Source organism: Chelonoidis abingdonii, chromosome 19, assembly GCF_003597395.2.
Source record: "Chelonoidis abingdonii isolate Lonesome George chromosome 19, CheloAbing_2.0, whole genome shotgun sequence".
NCBI lineage: Eukaryota > Metazoa > Chordata > Testudines > Testudinidae > Chelonoidis > Chelonoidis abingdonii.
The window spans coordinates 17,479,940-17,504,429 of NC_133787.1; the positions used below are offsets into that span (position 1 = coordinate 17,479,940).

Here is a 24,490-nt window from a genome sequence, read left to right on the forward strand (position 1 = left end):
CGGGCAAATCAGCTAGGCTGCAGCAGGCAGGCATCCAGAACATCCATTTGGTGTATCATGCACATAGCCATTGTGCTGCAGGGAATGTCAGTCCTTTCAGAATGATTTTTAATAATTTATAACAAAACAATTATGCATTTTGCCAAGTTATTACAACAGATACTACTTTATCAATACATGAACATTCATGCGATCATTACTTCATTACAGCATTTATTGGCAAGATAAGAACCTGTTATATTCCCAAGTGTAATTAATTCCCATGTAATTAGACATGCATGCAAGATCAGTGATTACCAGTATGGGAATTACACAGACATAAATTTACCTGCTTCAATGTTTCATTGCTTTCAGTTTTACTAAAAGTAGGATTTGCTGCAATGTCCTCAGTCACCATTCTCCTTGCTCCATAAGCAGTCTCTGTTGTGGAATAGTTTGTAGTCACCTTCCATCCCAGAAGTACCTGAAGTTCAGTGGTGGTGAAGGGATACAGAATAATTTTTTTAAAACTAGTGACTTAGGGGCCTGAGTCCCAGTTTCAAAGGGGATTTAGGCACTTAGGCCCAGATCATTAAAGGTATTTAGGCTCCTAACATCTGTTGGTTTCAATGGGAGGTAGGTGCCTCAATACATTTGAGAAGCTGGGCCCTGGAGCCTCATTGCTAGGAAGTGGGAATTAGATGCCTACAGATGCAGATAGATGTCTACAGGATATTCAGAAGTGCCTAGATGCCTACCACCTACTGAAGTCCTTTTTGTTCTAAAATCAGTTTTATTCTGGAAAAGTGTCCTCACCTGGGGAGTTACACCAGCAGAGTTGTCGTGGAACAATTATAAAAATAGTTATGTCAGTTAATTTCCCCATGTAGACAAGTGTTTAGTCTTAACTATCTTGCTGCTCTGTATAAAATATCAAGGTATAAAATTTTAGTAATATTTTACTGAAGATGCAATATAGTTATATATGTCATATTTGTAATGCTGGAGGAGATTTTGGTGCTTATAAATGAGGAGTAATTTCTCTTTTTTTCAGAATCTGAGTTCAAAGTTTTGGCTTTTCAATGTAGCTTTTTATTGAAGTCTTGTCAATACATCAGAATCAGATACAAAATATACTGTGAGTAAACATTCTTAGGGTATGGCTACACTGACAGTTTTGCAGCGCTGGTAGTTACAGCTGTGCTCGTACAGCTGTGTACGGCCAGCGCTGCAGTGTGTCCACAACTTGCACCGGATAGGTTGCAGTGCTGTGTGAGTGGTGCATTGTGGGCAGGTATCCCACGAGCACCTCGTCCCATTTTGTCGCTGTGGGTTGTGGGAAGGGGACGGAAGGGTGCGGGCTCATTCCGCTTCCTGTTCCAACCACACGTGGTGCCATCGGCTTCCCTTTTCAGCCGTTTGGGTGCCATTGTGAGTCGTCGCGTGATTTCAGAAGAGAAAATGGAGCTCGAGCTGCTGAAGGACATTGCTGATGAATGTTTGCCAAGCCATCACGTCTAGGCGTGGAGCTATTGCGCGTTATGCTCCAAAGTGACAGAGAGAGCGATGATGAAATGAGATTCGGCCTGCCGCCGCCTGACACTTAAATGCTTGTGGCAGTAACGGACGGCTCCAGCACGTGGAACGCCGTCTGTTGGCTCGGGAAACAAGCACTGAGTGGTGGGATCACACGTTCTGCAAAGTCTGGAATGACGAGCAGTGGCTGCAGAACTTTAGGATGAGAAAAGCCACTTTCATGGGACTGTGTGCTGAGCCTCGCCCCAACCCATGTAGCGCAAGGACACGGAGACTGAGAGCGCCCTGTCACTGGAGAAGACGCGTGGCTATTGCAGTCTGGAATGCCTGGGAACTCCAGACAGCTACCGATCGGATTCGCAAACCAGTTTTGGAGTGGGAAAGTCGACCGTTGGAATAGTGGTGATGCAAGTTTGCAGGGCCATTAATCGCATCCTGCTAAAGAAGAACCGTGACCCTTGGGAGATGTGCAGGAAATTGTGATGGCTTTGCACAATGGGTTTCCCTAACGGTGGAGAGGGCAATAGATGGAACGCATACCTATATCTGGACACCAACCCACCACTGGCAACGAGTACATTAATCGGAAGGGTATTTCTCTATGGTTCTCCAGGTGCTGTGGATCACCGTGGACAATTTCACGGACATTATACACAGGATGCCTGGAAAGGTGCATGAATGACACGCATTCTTTCGGAAACAGTGGCATGTTCAGGAAGCGCAAGCAGGGACTTTTTTCCCAGACAGGAAATCACAGTGGGGGACGTCGAAATGCCCATTGTGATCCTTGGAGACACCTGCTTACCCATTAATGCCTTGGCTCAGAAACCGTATACAGGGAAGCTTTGAACAGGAGCAAGGACCGTGTTCAACTAACAGGCTGAGCCGGTGTGATGAATGACTGTGGAGTGTGCTTTTGAGCCGTTTAAAGGGGAGATGGAGAGTCTCATACGGGAAGCTAGACGTGGGGGAAAGCAAGCATCCCAGCGATATAACCGCTGTGCTGTATCCTCCATAATATTTGTGAAGGGAAGGGTGAAACCTTCAGTGACGAATGGACTCCGAGGAATCAACGCCTGGAGGCTGGAATTTGCACAGCCAGAGAGCAGGGCTACTAAGCGGCTACCAGCACAGTGCTTCAAAGGATTAGGGATGCCTTAAAGGAGCACTTTGAGGCTGAAAGCCAACAGTAATGTGTTGGGTGCCTTCCACAGCAGTTTGAAGTGCAGTGCCCACGCAAAGTATCTTGCAGTGGTTGAATTATTTGCAGTGCCTATTTTTCACTTGTGGTACAGTATGTTTAACTTTCTGTAATAATAAAAACTGTTTTAAAAAGACAATAAATCCTTTTATTAAAAATACAGATACATAAAACAGGAAGGGGGGTACGTGGGATGACGCATACAGTCACAGGTTTGAATATGTTCTTCCTTGAGGGCTCTGCCACTGCTGCTGCACTTTGAGGATTAATATGCTGCATGGTGATGGGGGTTGAGTGCAGAAGGGTAAGGGTTGTAGTTATCAGGCTGTGAGGGTGAAGTATTGGGTGTTCGGGGCAGTCGTGGTGGTAAGAACCAGGATGCCTGGAGAAGGGTGTTTTGGGGAAACAGTGGGCACAATGGGTTGAGTTTTGGGGATGGGGTGAGGCAGCCACGGTAGTGCTCTGCCTGCATGTAAACCATTGACTGCATGGGTCTGTTGTGGCGTTCCATGAGGCTTAGCAGTCCGCATCTGTGGTTCTCTTGGCAGCTTCCTCCTTTTAAGGCTTTTGTTCTCCCCTCCACTCTTGTAACTTTTTATTTTCTGTGGAATACACATTCATCATATCTGCTTTCAGCATGTCTTCCCTTCGTTTTTCTTTGGTTTTTTCTTAATTTTCACAGTCTTTCAGAAGTCTGCGCTGGTGGAGCAGATACTCAAGGTCACTTTTAAAAAAACACAGAGATAAACTGTTAATACAGAGGCAGCATTGTTTTTTTAAGAGTATTTGTAGCATCATTTACACACACTGTGACCATAGCACAGACTGGACAACGGCTGCTTGATACAATGACATGGTGAGTTTCGACAACACGCTGCTCACAGGGGAAGGGGGGGTCTGATTGGTTCTGCTACAGGGAAATAACACAGAGCCATCTTGCATACGCAGCACACCTGGGAAGGGAGGGGAGGAATGATTGACTCTGGAACCATGGGGTTTCTGTGAGTTGTGGAAAGCTAAGATCAGCTACAGGGAAATAACACAGAGCCATCTGCACATGGCGGCTCACCTGGGAAGGGGAAGGGGGGGCTGCTTGTCTCTGCAAATCCATGGGGTTTCCTGTGACTTGGGGAAAGCAAAGGAGCACTAGCAGGGAAATCAATGGGCTATTCCACATCTAGGCATGCTTGCAGGCAGCCATAGCTCCCCCGCTCCCAAAACATTTCCATCCTTATAAATAAAGCTTCTTACCGTGAACAGGCTCCCTGCGGCGTTCCTCACTACCAAGCCCAGGGGGCTGCGACTGGCTTCCTCATCCCCAACTACTGATCGAGATCCTCGCCTGGCTGAGCAAACAGGAAGGGGATTTTTAAAATTCCCCGGGGCATTTAAAGGGCGGGTCACCTGAGCCCAGGGCAATGGAGTGCTAAGTGGTGACCAAAGAGGCTGAAAAGGTATGCTGGGATAAGTCCTAATACCCTGGAGGCCAATAAAAGCGCTGATGAGTGTCCACACCTGATGAGCAGCGCTGCATCAGCAGCGCTGGATTCGCTACACCCGTAGCGGACCCAGGTGTACAGCCAGCACTGCAGACAGGGAGTTGCAGCGCTGGCTGAGCTTTGTAAGTGTGGACACCTGCTAAGTTGCAGCGCTGTAACCCCCTCACCAGCGCTGCAACTTGCAAGTGTAGCCAAGGCCTAAGTGTGGACACCTGCTAAGTTGCAGCACTGTAACCCCCTCACCAGCGCTGCAACTTGCAAGTGTAGCCAAGACCTTAGAATAATCACACCTGTGCATTGACTTGAGCCTTCAACCTTTCTTCCTTTGAGCTCACCTGCTCTGGAACTATTAGAGCTAAAAACAAAAAGAAAACTATTAAACAACAATCAGCAAAAACTCAAAGGAAAAACATTAAATATATTACAAGCATCAGTTTGTTTCTTGTACTCATATCCCACCTCCAAACCTTTGTTTTATTGTCTGTTTACGCTGTAAGCTCTTCTGGGAATGAACTGTATTTCACTCTGCTTGTACAGCACCTAGCACAATGAAGACTCTTGGTTGAGTCTTCCAGGTGTTGCTGTAATACAAATAAACAATACTGATAAATATTCTATGATCTGTCTTAAGTCCAATACTCACTATGGGCTAGACTGTGACTTTTAAGGCACAGCCCTGAGCTGGAGGTGGTGTGGAGGTATCATTCCAGGAGGATCACCAAGACCCTTCAGTCTATGATAGGCAGAAAGCCCCCAGAGCTCTCTAGTGCATGGGGGAGCATGGATACTGCTACACCACATGTAGAAGTGCAGCATAGTTGTCTCCTCACAACTCCGTTTGTAGGCACAGGAGGTGGTGGTCTGCTCCTGGTGGGGCTTAACTTGGATGCAGTTCTGTCGTTCCCCAAGTGCAAGGGCTGCAAATCCTGCTGATGATTTAAGGGCTGAGGAAGGTTTCTTGCTCTCTCCCCTTCTTTCCCCTTACACCTGCATAACAGCAAGTCATGATCTTTCTGGCTCTATATACATTTGAAAGCCAATATCTGCATACCACAATAGTTGTACACCATACTCCGGTGACACAGGGCACCTGGAAAATCTGATACTTCACAAAGGCTGAGTTGGGTCTGTCCAATTTCAGTTTAAATTGTCCTTTTGTCTCTGTCTCCTGTGCTGCAGCACCTAAGGATGCTCTGTTATGTCACTTAAGAAAGGAGATCATGCAGCTTTACATTTATATTTTCCTCATTATTCCCAGCAGGGAGATCTCAATACCTTTCATTTTTGGTGACAGTTGCTGTTTCTGGCAATATGTCTATATATTTTGGGACACTACCATATAATTTGGTCCAAGCTCCCTTCTCCACTGCAGTTTCTCCAACAATGTAATTTCCATAGCCCATTATCTGGAAGCAGAGGAACAGAATCTATGTACGAGTGATATGGTGTTCCCATCAAATTATAGGCAGTAGCATGGCATCCCCCATATATTACCTGATTACATTTTTCTTATATTTAGAAGTCAACTGCTTTCCCCCATTCTTTAAGGCTTATTTTGTTCCCTTTGTTCTACCTATTATTCCTTTCCATGGAGAATCCTGGAATAAAACTGTCTTCAATTCAGTTATATCTTGAGTTATTTGTACGTCATTTTTTTTCTGTTGAAACACTACACAGCTGGAAACAATTACGAAAGGAAATTAAAAAAATCCCTTCTATTCCTGATGCTCCTCAGTAGTATAAACTCTGAAATAAAGTAGTATATAATATTTTCTGATAAGCTACTTTCTCAATTATTAGGCTTTCCAGTAGTTGAGGTAACTATTGTTAACTTGTTAATTTTTCCAAGTTTCTTTTTTAATCAGGTCTAGTTCTCTATTGTAGTCATAATTAAAGATGCTTCTTACAGCATTTTTCTTCTGTATAGTAAAGATTCAAAGGTGCATTAAGTCAATGTTCAATTGTAAAGTTTTGAAAGAACAACCATAACATTTTGTTCAGAGTTATGAACATTTCAGAGTTACAAAAAACCTCTGTTCCTGAGGTGTTGGCAACTCTGAGGTTCTACTGTAGCTGAACTGCTCACTAATAGTGACAAAAATGTATTAAATTTAACATCCTAGTAGGGGGGGAAATATCAAAGAAACCCACCAGAGTACCATTTAACTTCAAAAAGGGGAATTACGCAAAAATGAGGAAGCTAGTTAAATGGAAATTAAAAGGAACAATATAAAGGTGAAATGCCTGTAAACTGCAGTCAATCTATTTAAAATCACCATAAGAAAGGCTCAAACTAAATGTATACCCCAAATAATAATAATAATAAATAACAAAAATAATAAATCATAAAAAATAGGTTCAAAAACTGCCACCATGACTAAACAGCAGAGAAAAAGAGGCAGTAAAGGCATCCTTTAAAAATTGGAAGTCAAGTGCCAGTGAGGAAAGTAGGAAGGAGCAAAAACTCTGGCAAGTCAAATGAAAATGTATAATAAGGCAGGTCAAGAAACAATGTGAAGAGGAACTAGCTAAAGACACAAAAACTAACAGCAAAATTATTTTGAAAAACACCAGAGGCCGGAAGCCTGCCAAACAGTTAGTGAGGCCGCTGTACAATCCAGGTGCTAAAGGAGCACTCAGGGAAGACAGAGCCATTGCAGAGAAGCTAAATGAATCGTTTGCATCTGCCTTCACTGCAGAGGATGTGGGAGCGATCCTCTCACCTAAGCTATTCTTTTTAGGTGACAAATCTAAGACACTGTCCCACATTGAGGTGGCAAGGTGGTCAAGGTAATGTCTTTTGCTCTGGAAGTTCCTAAACCTCCAACTGCCAGAAGCTGGGACTGGATGATAGGAAATGGATCACTCAAAATTACCTTGTTATGTTCATTCCCTCTAAAGCATCTGGCACCAGCCACTGTCAGAAGACAGGATAAGGGGCTAGATGGACCATTAGTCTGACCCAATATAGCTGTTCTTATGAGCTCTTACGCAGAGCCTCCAGTCTTCCTTTTTCTTTCTCAAGGAAAGCAGTTCTTCCATGTCGTTTTTTTTTCTTTACATTGCTAGCCATTCCAAGTAATTTCCCTCAAATTACAATGTTTGCTACATCCCACAAAGTACCATAACTGGTAACTCCTATATCATTTAATATCACATATTCCAGCATTTTAAATCTGCGACACTGATGTTCTGATGTAGAGTATAATTTCATATTCAGTGCTTTCCTTGTTTTTTCCATCTCTACAGTTTCTACAGCAGCTCACATTAAGGTCCGTTCTGAAAAAATAATATTGTCTGTGCCAGTTTTAGAGTCTCTATATAAAGGTTTACAATTGACAAACATAAACATTCTATCCTGGAATATGAACACTGACTATTCCAATATATTTTCTAGTCTTTTCTTCCAAAATGCGATTATTTCCACATATCAACCAACTGCATTTCAGAGACTGATTTTGAAGATTGCTTATCATATTTTCCTTCTTTCCACATATTAATGTTTTATCAGACTTTTTGTGTAGCTCGAAGTCTGACTTCCCTAAATAAAAATAAGATACCCTTCAACTTATGGAGTAAGGTCTAAAAGAATACTATTAGTAAATTCTTTGCTTGTTTCATCAGGGTATAAAGATTTATTAAGATAGTTCCTTGTCTGTTTATATTTCCAGATACAGGTACATCTCTACTTTCTTTGTCAGATAAAGATGGCATAATTTAGAATGAAGAGTTTTCTATTTTCTCTTTGCTTTTTCCTTTGATAGGATGCAAAATATATTCTTCAGTCCAAGTTTTATTTTAATTTAGCTGATTCATCACCTGTGAGATGAGTCTTTTGTATGCCTACAGTATCAGGAGGTAGCTTCTTAAGATAATTAAGCACCTTCTTTTTCTTTAGCATACTGTTATGGCCATTAACATTCCAGGAGACTATTTTACAAGTACTGTTGGTTCCCTTTATGTAGGAGAGTAGATAAAATAGAATTTAACACACACACAGTACTTGCCTAAGGTATGCGCTATGGAAGAGAAATAATCTTCCTCATGTGCTGCATTTGACTTAGATTTGGCATTTTTAGAATTGCCAAAGCATGTAAATCAGAGATCTCTCTCTCTCTTTCTGCGTGTGTCTGTGTGTGTGTCTCTGGGTGTGTAAACCCTTCAGCATTCCAGCCCTTCAACAGCAGTAAATCCTGCCAGTGAAAACTAGCTGGATATCCAAGTAGAACAAATCAACAGGAAATCTCATGAAAAAATTTCCACCAAAAAGCTATAGATTCCCCTACCTTCCCCATGATACACACTTTGTGAGTATAAATTTCCCGTATTATATGCTTGGGTAGTCAACAAGGTGAATCTAAGATAAGATTTTAAAGGGAAAACAATTAGCAAATTGTATGCAATTGATATTCCACATATGAAGTTCTGCTTTCAGTTCGTACTGTTTTGGGACATTCTTTACTGGCCTGGTATGCTGCATTTGTTAATTAACTCCATCTGCTGAAAGCCTGGTCTGGCACTTTAATACTGTGAAGAGTTCCTTTATTTAAGAGTCATGCTGTATGGTAAGCTTAGAGATTCTACTTGCCTTGCAAGAGCTACTGTAGAGTAGTAACAAAAGTAACAGGGTCAATACCAATTTGTATTACTAATGTCCAATTTTTGCTGATGAGGCACTGTAGAATATCCTGGCCTACGAATGTGATCTTGTCATAAGTTTTGCATAGTACAATCCCCCATGCATATTCCCATACAATATAGGAAATTTAAGTGGGTAATCTTAATCAGTAATTCCAGTTGTAATTCTATGGGTCAAGTTAGCTGGATGATTATGGTAAATCAATTACAGTACTGGGAAGTGAATATTATAAAGAAGATGACATCTACAGTGTGCTGAAATGAACTGGAAGCGTAAATGGACCTTGTGAGTTGCAAGTGATTAAAGTAAGCTGCACATACCCTTAGTTTGGCAACATGTTCAGGAATTCTGTTTAAATGTGAAATAAATATAAAACCAGGAAAATGTTGTTGTATTTATTATTTATGCAGTTTAGAGCCTTATATCGCACCACTGAAGTCAATGGGAGATTTGCCATTGACTTCAAAGATCAAACACTTAAAGAACAAAGGAAAGAAAGGGCTGTAACGTCCATGCAAAGTGATCACATTGGTATTGGATACGTATCTGGTCAGTTGGTTTTGTGTTTGTGTAGCACTAACAGCATGCCAGGCACTCATTCTAGAACAGAAACCGTGCTATTCCACATTAGTTTGATCATTCTCATTGTGTACTAAAGTTAGCAATTCTGTATAGCTTTGTAATGTACTTCTTTATTATATGTCATACATGGGAATTGAGTAGCATCCCTTTAAACAATTTGTGAGCACTTGAATGGCCATCCCTGTCTTCTAGGCTTGAGAAGGCACCAGACCTGTGTCAAAGCTGCAGTGTGTATACGTAGCTAGGCCATGCATGCTGTAAATAGTAAACATGGATATTTTAATCCCACTCTGCCGGTGTGGTTCCTTCCTATATGCATGTTGTGTAGAGAGCAAGACACATCATCCTTAGGCCTTTAATAAAAGCTTGAAGTTTTGGGAAGTTAGTTTGGACTGGAGTGATAAGGGAAATTCAGCCTTAGTGGAAGCAGGTACAGCTGCAACTTCATTCATCTCAGTGAAGATACCAGCTTATAATGGGGTTGAATTTGTCCATGTTTCATTGTGCCCATTAGTAGCCTGTCTTATCCATGATATAGACTAAAGTTAACAAGTTTTCTTATGTATAGTATCTCCTGCCAGTACTTTTAATCTTCTTCTTCTTCTTAAGTGCATACCACTTGCTATAGAAAAACATTTGACCAGTTTCTTAAACAGTATGGTTCAAAATCATTCTCAACATAACTTATTGACTGCAGTGAAATTACACCAATGATAAATTTGGATCCACTTTGATTTAGCAAATGCCTCTTTAAAGACAAACCATGGGTCACACCATAAACTGCAATCGCTAATCATGAATGAGAAAAGGAGTCCAAAAACAACTACTCTGGGAGTGTTAGGGCATCATCATTACTGATTTTTCATGAGAAAGGGCTGACCCAGCTTAGTCACTAAACCCAGGAGGGGGTTCATACCTGAGAATTTCAGATAGAGGGAAGCATCTCCCACTCTCTCCAGTCCAGAGTTAAGCTCCTAACTCCTTTTGAAGTGTGAGACTTAGGCCACACCCCTCTTATTCTCACTCACATTCTGACTCACTCACATTCTGTAGTGCAATGTTTGTCAAACTGGGGTTGCCACTTGTGTAGGGAAAGCCCCTGGCAGGCTGGGCCCATTTGTTTACCTGCCCCGTCCGCAGGTCCGGCCGATCGCAGCTCCCACTGGCCATGGTACACTGCTGCAGGCCAATGGGGGCTGCTGGAAGCGGCGGCCAGTAAGTCCCTCAGCCCGCGCCGCTTCCAGCAGCTCCCATTGTCCTGGAGCAGCGAACTGCGGCCAGGGGGAGCCGCAATCAGCCGGACTTGCGGACGGGGCAGGTAAACAAACCGACCCGGCCCACCAGGGCTTTCCCTAGACAAGCAGCGACCCCAGTTTGAGAAACACTGCTGTAGTGGCTAGCATTGGTGGCTCCCTGCTCAGTGTGCTGGTTTCTATGAATCCCTAATTATCCCCACTCATTGTACAGGAAACCTGGGCACCCAACTCAGGGTTGTGAATTCCACTAGGTGATATGATGCCTAAATGTTCACCTTGTGAATCTATCTGTAAGTGCCTTTCTGCATCTGTAGGTGCCTAAGTAACTTTACAAAACTGTCCCCTAGTAAGGTTGTTACATTATCACATTCCACCTGCTTTATTGAAAGTGTCTTGCCATGTGCAAATTTGTCTTGACAAAAGTTAAAAAGATTGCACAATTTGTCTAGCTTACTGCCTGAAGTTTCAAAGGAAACTTAACTAACAGTCTGCGTTCCTTGGCATTGATTCAAATGTAGTAACAAATGAAAAGCAGTCTGAGAGCTGGAGATTTAGAGCTCTAAGTAGAAAGACCTTTCACAGAGGTCTGTTTAATCAACCATCTATTATTTAACTTCAATTTTTAAAATAATTTTTAGGGAACTGTAAAGATACATGGCCAAAATGCTCTTCTGATCATCTGGGGAATGCCAACATCCAAAGAAAAACATCAGGCCAGAACTGACTGTGAAGCAGTCCACTACCTTTTTCAAAGGAGACTAGAGGACCCTGATCTCTGTGCCCAAGGAGATAAGTAAAATCCTAAGTCAGGGTCCAGAGAGATGCTGTAACTTCATTTGCAAAACTTCATCTCTAGCACAGCCATTGTGGCGAGGAAGCTGCAAAGAATCCATGAGTATCTAGCTGGACCTGTGACCACGGTTGAGAAGGTAGTTGAAAACCTGATTCCAGCTAAACCAGTTTCTACAACAGGGCCAAACTATGGAGAACCACATTTAAGAGTCCTATTATAGGCAAGGTAGGGATGCTGTAAAGATATACACTGTGTCTGCTGGTTTGACCTCATGTATGTTTGTTAGCCAGATATACTCAGAAAACTCTTTAGCTGGAACCATGTGTAACCTAGAATCATAGTATCAGAGGGGTAGCCGTGTTAGTCTGGATCTGTAAAAGCAGCGAAGAGTCCTGTGGCACCTTATAGACTAACAGAGATATTGGAGCATGAGCTTTTGTGGGTGAATACCCACTTCGTTGGATGCAATCGTAGAATCATTGGGTTAGAACAAGGGACCACAAGGGACAGCTAGCCTAACCCTCTGCCAAGATGCAAGATTTGTTGTGTCTAAACCATCCAAGACAGATAAACCATCCAAGACAGATATCCAGTATAAACACAGTTTCCGAACTTGGGTAAAGCACCAACTTTGATGTAGGGGCCTACAAAGGAGATGATCGTGTATGTGGCCCCAAATAATTGTGTCTAGCCCATTGTGTGGATAACTGTGTGAAATAATGCTGAGATTGAATGTGTCTCTTGTTGTCTTTGTATTTGGTTTTTGTTATTTGTTAGTACTAATAAAATGTAGGATCTGTTAAGGCATGTCCAGGATGATTTCATACCTCTCAGAGGTAGCTAGGATATATGGACTAGTCACTCATCGTTTGGCTGTGTAGGAAGGGCTGATGATTGTGCAGGCATGGTAAACTTTCTTGATTTTAATGTTATAATCATACAATCTTAAAAATCAGAGATGCAAAAAGTCTTCTTCTAGTACACCCCCTCCCGGTACATACAATTAATTACTGAGCTCTGGATTCAGTACAGCTTCTAATTGCATTCTAGACTCATTTAATCCTCCCTGCCTTAGAGGGCAGTTAGCAGTACAAATGTTGGACTAGGTTGTTTTATGGGTATATTAGTATGTCTTGTTATATTGCACAATACTGACAGGTTTTTTTAAGCCAATTGTGATATATATTAGTGGAGAAGTGGTGAATACATTTATCTTGTATGACTGTATACATGGCTGCTTCCTTAGTTTCAGGTATTACCTGTGCCTCATTTTACAGAGCTAAAAAGAAATCAGAGTGATTAAAACTATTAGATATCAGTGCTTCTCAAAGAACCCAATTCAGTGGTTTTCCAACTTTTATTCTGCTGACAACTTTGCAGGAGAAATATTGACCCATCTCCTCTCCCAATCCCTCACTTTGTGGATCTCAAAACATTGTATTCTGTGGACCACCAGAAAAGACAACAGGACCTGGTTACAGAACTGTTGCTGCAAAGGAAGAGAGATCTAATTAAATTAGCCTGCAGTTACATCAAAGAATTCCCTCATTAATAAATCAATAAATGTCATGTTTAAACAGATGAAACACTAACAACAAGCATTCTGCTTTTAAATTGGGTGTAATGGATGTTATATAGGGAGTACCCTTCAAACACCTTAACACCAGTCTGTAACATTCTGAAAATGCTTCATTTTTTGAGGTCAAAATTTCCCATGCTTAGGTCCAAAGGTTGAGTGAAGTTTATTTATCCTGATTATGTGAGAATGGAGGGGGAAGGTGGGAAATACAGTTTCTTCTTTTGTTTTTTGCTAATTATTAACTGAGAAATAACTGAACAAAAAACCATTTCAAACTTAGAATGTGGCTAGTTCTCCATGGGGAACAATCTTTTAGCTAGGGATCTGATCCTACTCTTACTGCTATGAATAGTGCTAACTGCTATTAGTAGTCCATTGACATCTTAGCCAATGTTAGTTCAGCTAAGAATCACTGCTGGAAAGTTTCAAGCAACGGATATTTATTTTAAAATTTAAAGTCAGTGGGTCTAATCTGATTGGTGCTTCTATGTCTGTTTTACCTTAGTTTAAAAAAGCATGAGATTACTCGTAATAGGAAGCACTAAAACCACTGGTAAGGGTCTGGGACAAGATCTCTTCTGAACCTGCTCAGTATACTAAAGATTTTAACAGGACCTAATGAGGTCATTCCCACGTTGACATGCAGGTGGCAGAGAGGACAGTACAGTCTCCCTGCTGCCACTCTGGAGCCACTGGGACAATGTATATTAGGGAGAATGAATCATCTGAGTAAACATGACAGGATGTGACCCGCAGTGTTTAGCATTTAAAAGGTAACAGTATACTGTGTTATACTTTTTTTTGTAAATTCACTGTAATGGAAGAACAAAGATGCAATATGTGTGTTCTAACTGTTTGCACTGATCATTGTTAATTAAATTTGCACTCAGGATAACATTTTGGAATATAGTAGTAGCTATATGAGCAAAATAACATTTTAATAGCTGTACAAGATCCATTACAAGCATATTATGGAAACAAATGCCTTTTCATTAAACTTCTCTTTTAAAGACTCTAGCTAGATAGCTCTCTGTATTTGTAACTTGTTATACATACAGTCATGCAAGAAAAGTTTTGTAAGCCCAACAGAAAACTGCTCAGTTTTAACAAAGCTAGAAATTGTAGGTACTCTGCTTGCAAAAATTTTTAACTGAAGTAAATTAGGTATTGAGGCACTCAATCAGCTAGATCCACAGACTCAACACATTTTAAAATACATTTGGTATAATTCACTGGATGCAACCTTTGTGTAACGGTGAACCTTAACTGTCTAAAGTTTGGTCCATTTTCCTTTGTGGCATATTTAGTATGTGACAGAGCTTGGAAAGGCAGAAAGGTAGACAGTAAGTCAGGACTCTGACAAGGGACACTTGCTTCTTAATTAGTAAACCCTAAGTCACCTAGTACATGTGATAGTCAGAAAGTTACACTGCTCTGTGTAGATGGTGGGACGGATGGGGGAAGCATTCCATTTCTCTGCTTCCTGTGGCAAGCAGGTAGATCCTACTCCGAGCCACCGGGGATAGACCATGTGAAGCATTGTGAGATCAACCTCCTATGAAAAGGCTGGTTCTAGCTGAAAAATCCAGTTCACTAGCTGTTCTGCCCAGCTGAAATAGGAAATATTTCAGTGCTTACCTGGACCTATCCAGTTCAGTGGACACACGCAATCAGGTCCTTTAAAAATACACACAACCTTTTTCTGTCATGTTGATTTAAATTTGTGGGGTTGATTAGCTAGGTGTTCTCCACACTCAGAAGAGCTCATCTTGTTTGGTTGCCCCTCTTTTTTTCCATTGCTCTGTGGAGTATCCATCCTGCTGACCTCTGCCTCTCCCACTTCCTTTAGCAGTTGAGATTATACCATCAGTTTACAGCTCCTTCAGCATTTAAAAGAACAGCAGAGTGATGTCAACATGATCCACTCTGCCCAGTCTTTTTTTTTTTTTTTTTTTTAGAAGAAAAAGTCATTGATCTCTTTGTTTATGCTGTGAAAGTGGAAGAAAAAAGACAAGTTGCACAGAATCTGCTCTAGTAAACAACAAGTGACAATAAATGCCTTGTTTATCCCAACAAGACCAGATGAGAATGTCAGTAGCTGTTGCTGAATTGTCACCAGCATTCCATTTTTATGTAACAGATTTTGGCTCTCTCTTGCAAGTGTGTTGTGCAATCTGTGGAGCTGGGTTTTGGCTTTTGGAACAATAAATTTACATAACATGGTTTCTAATCCAATTTCCCCTTCCCGGCTTGAAAGAATATCTTTGTGAGGAATTTTCCATAATAAAGCTTTCAGATTCCTGTGCAATTGTTTACCAAAATAACAGTATCCTAACTCTTAAAGAGATAATACAAATGCACGACTGGTTTTGTTTGTATATGGGGCTGCTATTGTTCACTTTTAAATGATACACCATTTTGTTGTTTTCATATCCCATTTGTGGGATGAAATAAACTTTTTCATACCACACTAACTGCTGGGGCCTTTTACTAGCAGAATCGTCTCAACTGGCACTGCGTGGAGGAAACTGAATCATGCCAACTAAGATTAGTGATCATCCCAGTCCTCAAAGGCTTGTACAAATACCCTGGATTGGGAGAGACTCACTTTTCATCCATGCTATACTTATGAAAGTATAGTTCCCAAACTGGCAGCCACAAGGAAGCCCCATTTCAGTAGTGGAGGCCATTGATAGTAGCATGATATGTTCTGCTACATTACCACTCTGTGCTGACAGGGCTGTGTGGAGATACCTTGAGGGCCCTAGGGAACTGAGATTTATTGCAACTTTGGGCTATACATTCTTCCTGCTTTAACAAGAAAGCTCTCTAACTCCTTCACAGCACACGCCACCCAGCTCCTGACGTCAACTTTTACAGGCGTGAATACATCTTACTTCCCCCCATCGCCACCCCAGTAGCATGCTATAAAATTTAAGCAGGTAAAGAGCGAGGGTCTCACCTCAGCCCAGCTCCTGCTCTGCAGTGTGGCCAGTTTGCTACATATAATCTAGGCAAAACAGTCCTTGGGCTATTGTAAGCAGCCACAGGAGGCTGCCCCTAGCATCAGAGAAGCTTCTGCTGGCATAGAGTTAGTGTAATTGCTTCTGTGCTGCCCTTTTCTCCCCTAGTTGCCAGGGTAAAGGGCCTGGCTCTAGGAAAAGGGTTTGTGGCTGAAGATCTCCTTGGAAGCTCGAGATGGGAAAGATTATCTTTCCCGTACCTGAACTGGCCACTCCATCCCCTATCCACTATAGAAAAATTCTCACAACTAGTCCCTGGTTTTGGGGTCCACAATTTCTGGGTGCCCAGGTTTTAGGCAGCTAAGGCTTGAAGTGCAGAAAGTGCAAAGCAGCACCATGCATCCCCCCCCCCCACACTTCTGTCACTGTGTTGTTGGGGATCAGCCCCTCTGAGAATCGTTTTGATACTGATGAGTTAACATTTACAGAAGTCTGAGAGAAATTTTGGGGATTGACTAGCTGCCATCGCTTCAGAAAACAGCTGTTCAACATGACTTGCATGAAACTCAAAGAAATCTGCAGCCATAAGTGATGTCTGCAGCAATAAGCAATCATTTTTACTTCCTTTCGCAGAGTTCCCTGCTTTTAAAAGTTGTATATCCTCCAATTCAAAGGGGGTTCAGGTTTTTTTAAAAAAAGAATGAAAAACATTGCTTGGAAAAAAATCTTTTTAATGGATAGTGAAAGATGCCAGAATGCTAGTCATGGACTGAAGTCTTCTGTTTATTTACAGAACAGAGACAATATGGGCAGTAGCAATGGAAGTTCCTACACTCCCCTGCCAATGTGTGTCAGCACGTGGGTATGTGCTATTAAGTGCATTGCTTTCCACAATCAGAGTCCATACTGACAATGCCAACAAAAACAGGTGGTATACAAGAAACATCCCCGTCTATAAGAAATCTTCCTTCCTAAGCCCTCTGCTCTCCCTGCATCCTTTCTCTGCTCTTCTTGACATCACCATCACCCTCCCTCTCAGTCCAAGGCACAAACCAGAAGTCATCTTTAACGCCTTCCTCTCCCTTGCCCCATACATCTGGACTGTGTTCAAATCCTACCATTTCTTCCTCCACAGCTTTTATAAGATCTGCCCTCCTCTTTCTGTCCCTATAAACTCTCATTCAGACTCTCATTGCTTCCCATCTTAACTATTGTAACCTTCTCCTCTCCAAACTCCCTGACGTCCACATTTCTCCATTCCAGCCCTTCAAAAATACTGCTCACAAGGCCATCTTCCTTGCCCTTCACTTGAATCATGAAGCATCCATCTTCTTTGGATCCCTCCTCTGGCTTCCCATTCTTCACCACATTGAGTTCAAACTTCTTGTCCTCATTTTCAAGGTCTTACAGAACTCTACCTCTTCCTATTTATCTGGCCCTGTTCCTTTTTTGCGTCACTCAAGTCTCCTCAGCTCTATCAAAGATGCCAGCCTGGACACATGGTTAGTCTGCTCACCCCTAGAACTATCTCCACAATATCATTCTCACCAGCTCCTATACATCGGGTGACTTTCTGAAGTTGTACTACACGGTCTCTACCCTCTCTGCATTCAGATGCCTTCGCAAGACCCATTTCTGCCAGGACACCTGTAAGAAAATCATTTCCTTTTGCTGTTCAATATGGGACTTCACTGAGCAATATTTGGATGCCATTTTGATGATGTTGGTTGTGCCTTGACAACAGAACATGGCAGAATATAAGATTGTCATCACCTACCCCAGCTTTCCTAGACTTATCTGCTGCCTACCACACCATGCGGAAGAACAGCCTTCTTCTGAAAGCTAGCAAAATTATCCCATGCAATGCAAGATAAAATTCTTCTGAGAAGTTCTGTCAAATAATAGGGTTTGCATTTTCTTTGGTGACCAGGCCAGTAGGCTACATACTCTCAACAATGGTTTACCACAGAGATCAGTCCTAGGATTCAATATCAATACCAGCAACCTTCCACAATCATCCTTTTGGAAATTTGCCTATGCTGATGACATTGCTCTAACTGCACATGCACAGGATTTAGTTACCATAGAACAAATCGCATTTCTGACATTCGTGGCTAAAACCGAACCGCAAGACTGTTGTGGGCGTTCCATTTAAACAATCAAAGGACTAGTGTGGAACTGCACCGGGGCTTCTGTGACAGCAAATAAAACACTATCCCACCCCCAAAACATCTTGGTATGACATTAGACTGACATACCACCAGCACTTGAAAAATATCCACAACAAAATAAAGATGCATGTAAATCTCATCCAGAAACTGGCAGGAACAACTGGGGGAGCTGATGCAAGTACTTGAGACCTCTTCACTGGCCCTCATGTACTCCACCACAGAGCTCCCACACATCACTCATCAATTCTCAACACTGCCATAGGGATCATTATGGGCATAGTAAAATCAACATCACAACCATGGCTTCCCATACCACCTACACCAAATTTGTCATGACATGAGAATTCTTCAGGAGTCCTATTATATTCTAGGGAATAAAGATCTCCCAATACATGAGGGCCTAAAAAGCATACCAATATTCTGACTTAAATCTAGAAAATCTTTTTGGCTTTCAGTGCAAGAGCATGAAGACTCGGGGGGTTTCCCCTGAAGATCAGTGGCAAGCAGTGGTGGATTTAGAGCTAGTGGGGACCTGTGCACAGCTTCATTTTTGTGGGGCCCCCCTTGGGACCCAGCCAAGAAAAAGAACACTCTCTCTTATCTCCCCATCATTTTTCATTCTTTTTTTCCCTTCATCGTCCTCTTATATTGTAAGTAATGGGAAGTAAATGAAAATAAAGTGAGGTACCTTGATTGGGGTAGGGGGTTGCGGTGTGGGAGGTGGTGCAGGAGTTGGGCTCTGAGAGGGAGTTTGGGTGCTGGATGCGGGATCTGGGCTGGGGCAGGAGTGTGGGAGAGAGTGTGGGGATCGGGCTCTGGGAGGGAGTTTGCATGTTGAGTGTGGGCTCTGGGCTGGGGCAGGGGGTTGGGATGTGGGAGGCAGGCGGGGGGGCTCACCTTGGATGGCACAGCTCCCAAAGTGACTGGCATACCCCACCCTGGCAGTAGCTCTTAGGCAGGGCAGGGGATCTCCACGCAGCACTGCCTGTTTGTTTAATGGAAAATCCGCTCCTGGTGGCAAGCAAAGTGAAAGGATGCCAACATCCTGAACAAACATCTCATTGAGGACCCGATCAAAGAACCTAGTTGCTTTTCCCTCCCATGGTCCACTTTTGAACTGCATTTGCACATCACATATCAGAGGAACCTACCTCCTCCGTACATGGGGACTGAGATACAGTCGTATTTGCGACTCTGGAAACTGACTTCAAACTGTGGAATATCTTGTCAACCAATGTTTCAAATGATCATACCCTGGTAGTATCTCTGCCATCCACTCTGCAACATCTGAAGCAATCAGCTGGATCACCAACTTAGACCTGAACATCTAACTTTGCTGTTTTAAGTCATAAGAAAGAAGGCAGTGTACAAGAAATTAGCTGTCTAACAGTGATAATGCAGGGTAGGGCTAGGGTCCAGAGTGACCTAGACAAATTGCAGGATTGGGCCAAAAGAAGTCTGATGAGGTTCAACACCGCACTTAGGACGGAAGAATCCCATGCACTGCTACAGAGTGGGGACCGACTGGCTAAGCGGCAGTTCTGCTGAAAAGTACCTGGGGATTACAGTGGATGAGAAGCTGGATATGAGGCAGCAGTGTGCCCTTGTTGCCAAGCAGGCTAATGGCATATTGGGCTGCATTAGTAGGAGCACTGCCAGCAGATTGAGGGAAGTGATTATTCCCCTCTATTTGGCGCTGGTGAGGCTGCCCTGGAGCATTGCATCCAGTTTTGGGGCCCCCACTACAGAAAGGATGTGGACAAATTGGAGAGAGTCCAGCTGAGGGCAACGAAAATGATTAGGGGGCTGGGGCACATACTTATAAGGAGAGGCTGAGGGAACTGGGCAGAAGAGAAGAGTGAGGGGGGATTTGATAGTAGCCTTCAACTACCTGAAGGGGGGTTCCAAAGAGGATGCAGCTCAGCTGTTCTCAGTGGTGGCAGATTACAGAACAAGGAGCAATGGTCTCAAGTTGCAGTGGGGGAGGTTTAGTTTGGATAGTAAGAAAAACTATTTCACTAGGAGGGTGGTGAAGAACTGGAATGGGTTACCTAGGGACATGGTGGAATCTCCTTCCTTAAAGGTTTTTAAGGGCTGGCTTGACAAAGCCCTGGCTGGGATGATTTAGTTCAGGGATGGCCAACCTGTGCTTCCAGAGCCACATCTGGCTCTTCAGAAGTGAATAAGTTGCTCCTTGTATAGGCACTGACTCTGAGGCTGGAGCTACAGGGGCCAGCTTTCCAAGGTGCCAGGGGGTGCTCACTACCACAAAACAGCTGATTGGGAGGTGCGGGGAAGGAAGGAAAGGAGCTGATGGATGGGGCTGCCAGTGGGTGGGAGGCGCCGGGAGCAATGGGGAGAGCTAATGAGGAGCTGCTGACATGTTACTGTGGCTCTTTGCCAATGTACATTGGTAAATTCCAGCTCCTTCTGAGGCTCAGGTTGCCCACCCCTGATTTAGTTGGAATTGGTCCTGCTTTGAGCAGAGGGTTGGACCAGATGACCTCCTGAGATCTCTTCCAACCCTAATCTTCTATAATTCTATGAGAGACCAAAGGAGACATATTTAAAAAGATTTATACACTAGCTCAACACCACTGGATTACCAAAATGTGCCTGCCTGTAACCGGGCAAACTCACCCCCGCGGCGCCTCCTGCTGGTTGCTTCAGGGAATTAGCTCACATACACAGCTCAGAGCGCCCTCTGCAGGCCGGTGATCCGCCTTCTGGCTTCCGCTACTGGCCCTGTGTCCCTCCCTGGACCCCAGTGCTCCTTCTATGTGGGGTTCTGCCCCCTGGCAGTAACCCCTTTCTCTTAAAGGTTTCCCCCTCCTGGGAACCCCCCCCCCCACTCTATCCCCACTTTGCCTCAGGGTCTTGGCAACTGCCCAGTCATTAGCTAGCACCCACGCCCTGGGGCAGACTGCAGTGTTAGTCTCTCATCATCAGCAAAGGGGTTTGGACCTGCTGCGTTGGCCTACCCCTGGGTTGCACCCTGCAACCCCAGTACCTCTTGGCCTACTTCTAGGCCACAGCCTGGGGCTTTCCAGGTAGGAGCTCCCCAGCTCCACTGCCTTTCCCCAGCACTGCTTTACCCTAGGTACCTGCTCTGGTTTTTGGCAGCCAGGCCCTTCTCCCTCTACAGGCAGAGGAAGACTTTTTGGGCTCCTGGCTTCTCTGCCCTTTTATAAGGGCCTGTGGCTCAGTTTGGGGCGTGGCCCCAGCTGCTGCCACTTCCCCAATCAGCCCAACCTAAAAGGCTGCTTTCTCCAGCCCCGGCCCCTTCCCTGGGCTGTTTTTAACCCCTTCAGGGCCGGAGCAGGGATCCACCCTGCTACAGTGCCCAACCATTATGCTGACTACTTTACATGTATGTAGTTCACCTTTGCCTTTACCCTTTCCTGTTCTGTGTTTTTACACTGCAAGCTCTTCAGGACAGAGACACTGACTTCCTGTGTTGGTACAGCACCTAGCACAGTGCAGGCAATAGCAGAAACTAAAAACAACAAATTATGGTAACACAAACAGGAAAGCTGATGGGTTCCCCAAGTTTAGAAATCTTAATTTTCAGTGTATCAAGCAGAAATATCTTCAGGCATTTCTTAGCTATCACCTTTACCATGGTAGTTAGTCCACTAGATTAAAGCAGTTGTCCCTCTTTCTAGCACCTGAGTGATTTTCTTAAATTCCATAGCTTTAAATATTTAATTTGACATGTTTCTCAGATTTACAGGTATGAAACTATTTACCTGATTCATTCTGTAAGTATCAGGGGGTAGCCATGTTAGTCTGTATCCACAAAAACAACAAGGAGTCCGGTGGCACCTTAAAGACTAGAAGTGGGTTTTTTACCCACAAAAGTTTATGCCCAAATAAATCTGTTAGTCTTTAAGGTGCCACCGGACTCCTGATTCATTCTATTTACTAAAGCCTGGCTAAGTGAATCACATTTGGTTTCAATTTAAATGACCAGAAAGTAGTGTTTTAATATGAACTGAGGAAAGTTTTCTGAATCAAATTCTTTCAACCTCCTTTTGGTTCAACCAAACTAATTTAAAACTGGAAGCCACTGCTGGCAGGAATTCTACAGATCAATGTCTTGAAATATCTGCAATTTAAGCTTCCTAAAAATTCATAAATGTATTATATAAAAGCATTGAGAAATAGGATCAGCAATTCAAGATAATACTCAGAGCACTCTGGATTTGATCAAGCTAAATCTATCTACTACCCTTCAAAGTATCTCCAGTTGTTTAATTGGAAACAGATTCTAAAACATCAGCTGAATATTAGTTATGCAATATGGCTAGAGGTTATTGGTGGTAGTGGTTAAATCTGCTTTGAGAAATGCATAAATCAAGGACTTTTAATATCTCAAAGGCAGAACATATACCATTACATTTGATTTGGCTAATCTCCCCTGGGCAACCCAGGTCTCCCTCTATAAGCAAGTGGATAGAAGTTGGCCTACAACTTAATAAGTAAAGAGAGAGATGGGTAATAGGGTTGAATCAGAGGCATCTAAATATGTCACTTATGTGGCAGTGTGCAAATCCAGTTTGATCCTAGAATAGTTCAGGATTTTTGGTACATCAAACTGCACCCTCCTAACAGGACCAGATCCTGCACTCCAGGCTCAGGCAAAATGCCCATTAACGTCTAAATTTTAAGAGAACAAGGAGTACAGGATCAGGCCCAGAGTAATAAATAAATAAATCCAGGAGGTGCCGCCATACACCTACCACTTCAGCAGTTATGGAGTGAAGGCAGAGTTGGCAGGGCCATATAAATACAAAGTAACTTGAATTCTGTCTTTTCTATTTCCATAGGCTCTGTGATTAATAATGAAACCTAAAACTAAATATCAAATATGTTGGGCTCTGAATAAACACTGAATGGGCAAGGTCAACCATCCTTGAGAATATCACTTTTATCAAAACTAATTGTCCCTTAAGTATTGGTAGACAAGTAGCTATTTGATACCACTGGTTTTCCTGCCTGCATGTAAACAGCCTCAGTTCATTCCCCTCCCCCCCATACAGACACACGGTAAACATTCCAATATTTAATCCTTTGTGTTTAGAGAGCAGACCCCTTTACACCAGACAAACATAAAATGTATAATAGTCATGAATTATTAGTCACTCTGTTTCCCATCACAGTATGTATGGGACCCTTTGGTTAAAAGATATTTTACACAAACAAAATTACAAAACAAAAAAAGCAAAAACAAAACAAAAACAATTTGTCTGATTGGATTATTTAGTTATACTGCAATCAGGGATAAATCTGTGTGAGCAGAAGAGCTATATGATTGTATATATAATGGTAAAAGAGTTTCTGTTTGTTGCAAAAAAAAAAATTAGCAGCTTCAGAAATAGCCCGGACGATCACAGTTAGCTCTATTATATTACTGAGAAGCTAATGTATTATGAACAAATGCCAAGATATTTCTGTGTAACACAGAAGAGATTAAGTGGAAATTTCTATTTTGGGGATCTGCTTTATAGTGTACATGTAATAAACAAATGCCTAGATAACAAGGAGTGCATAGATAGCCTGAATTACTTCTTGTTTGAATCGGATCTTATAATTTTTATGGTGGGGGGGATTACATTCTACCTTCCCTATCATATTAGAAAAATAATGATAACTTAAATGATAATGTCGTGTTGCTTCCACTGTTTTGCAAACATGAGTCAGGCTGTGTATTCCACATGTAGTTTACCATATCAAAACTAGATTAATGCAGGCCCAGAATGGAATGTCAGTGGAGTTCCATAAAATTATATGCACGCAATGGTTTCTTTGGGTTTGAGTATATAATGACATGCCTGTGAATTTCTGTGGGGCCAAACGTTGGTCGTCCTGTAGTCAGTGGGAGTTTTGCACATGAGGATCAGAATTTGGCTCCAAAATTCTTACTATGTGGTTGAATAATGTGAATATTTATTCCCAGATAAAAGTGACTTCAACTGCATTCCGTAATGACATGAAGTCGTAATTTCTTTGTTTTCCACATAAGCTTCTCAGACTGATTTCCCCAAAGGGTCTTCATACTTGCTTTTCCTGTTTAAAGGTGCCAGTATCAATTAAAATATTTACAGTCCTTTGGATTCCATTTGTGCTGCTATGATGAAAAGAATGTTTATACATCTCTATTTTAAAGGATATATAAATCTGCCATTCTGGATTGGCCATTTGTTAATCTTACAGAAAATAAATCTGGAAAAATCTCTATCATGATCATGTCCCAGGGGAGTGGTGGGGCAGGAGATGTCTGATTTCCATA

At 42.6% G+C, this 24,490-nt stretch overlaps 1 long non-coding RNA gene across 3 annotated transcripts in view; it reads left to right on the forward strand.

The window, feature by feature from the left end:
• Positions 1-24,490, forward strand: part of LOC116828665 (uncharacterized) — a 72,964-nt gene that overhangs the window by 11,528 nt on the left and 36,946 nt on the right. Inside the window, exon 2 of one of the 3 annotated variants that reach the window (XR_012657262.1) lies at positions 8,381-8,522. The exons of the other annotated variants lie outside the window; for them this stretch is intronic. This is a non-coding gene — a long non-coding RNA (uncharacterized LOC116828665). The remainder of the gene's footprint in view (positions 1-8,380; positions 8,523-24,490) is intronic. 3 annotated transcript variants of the gene reach the window in all.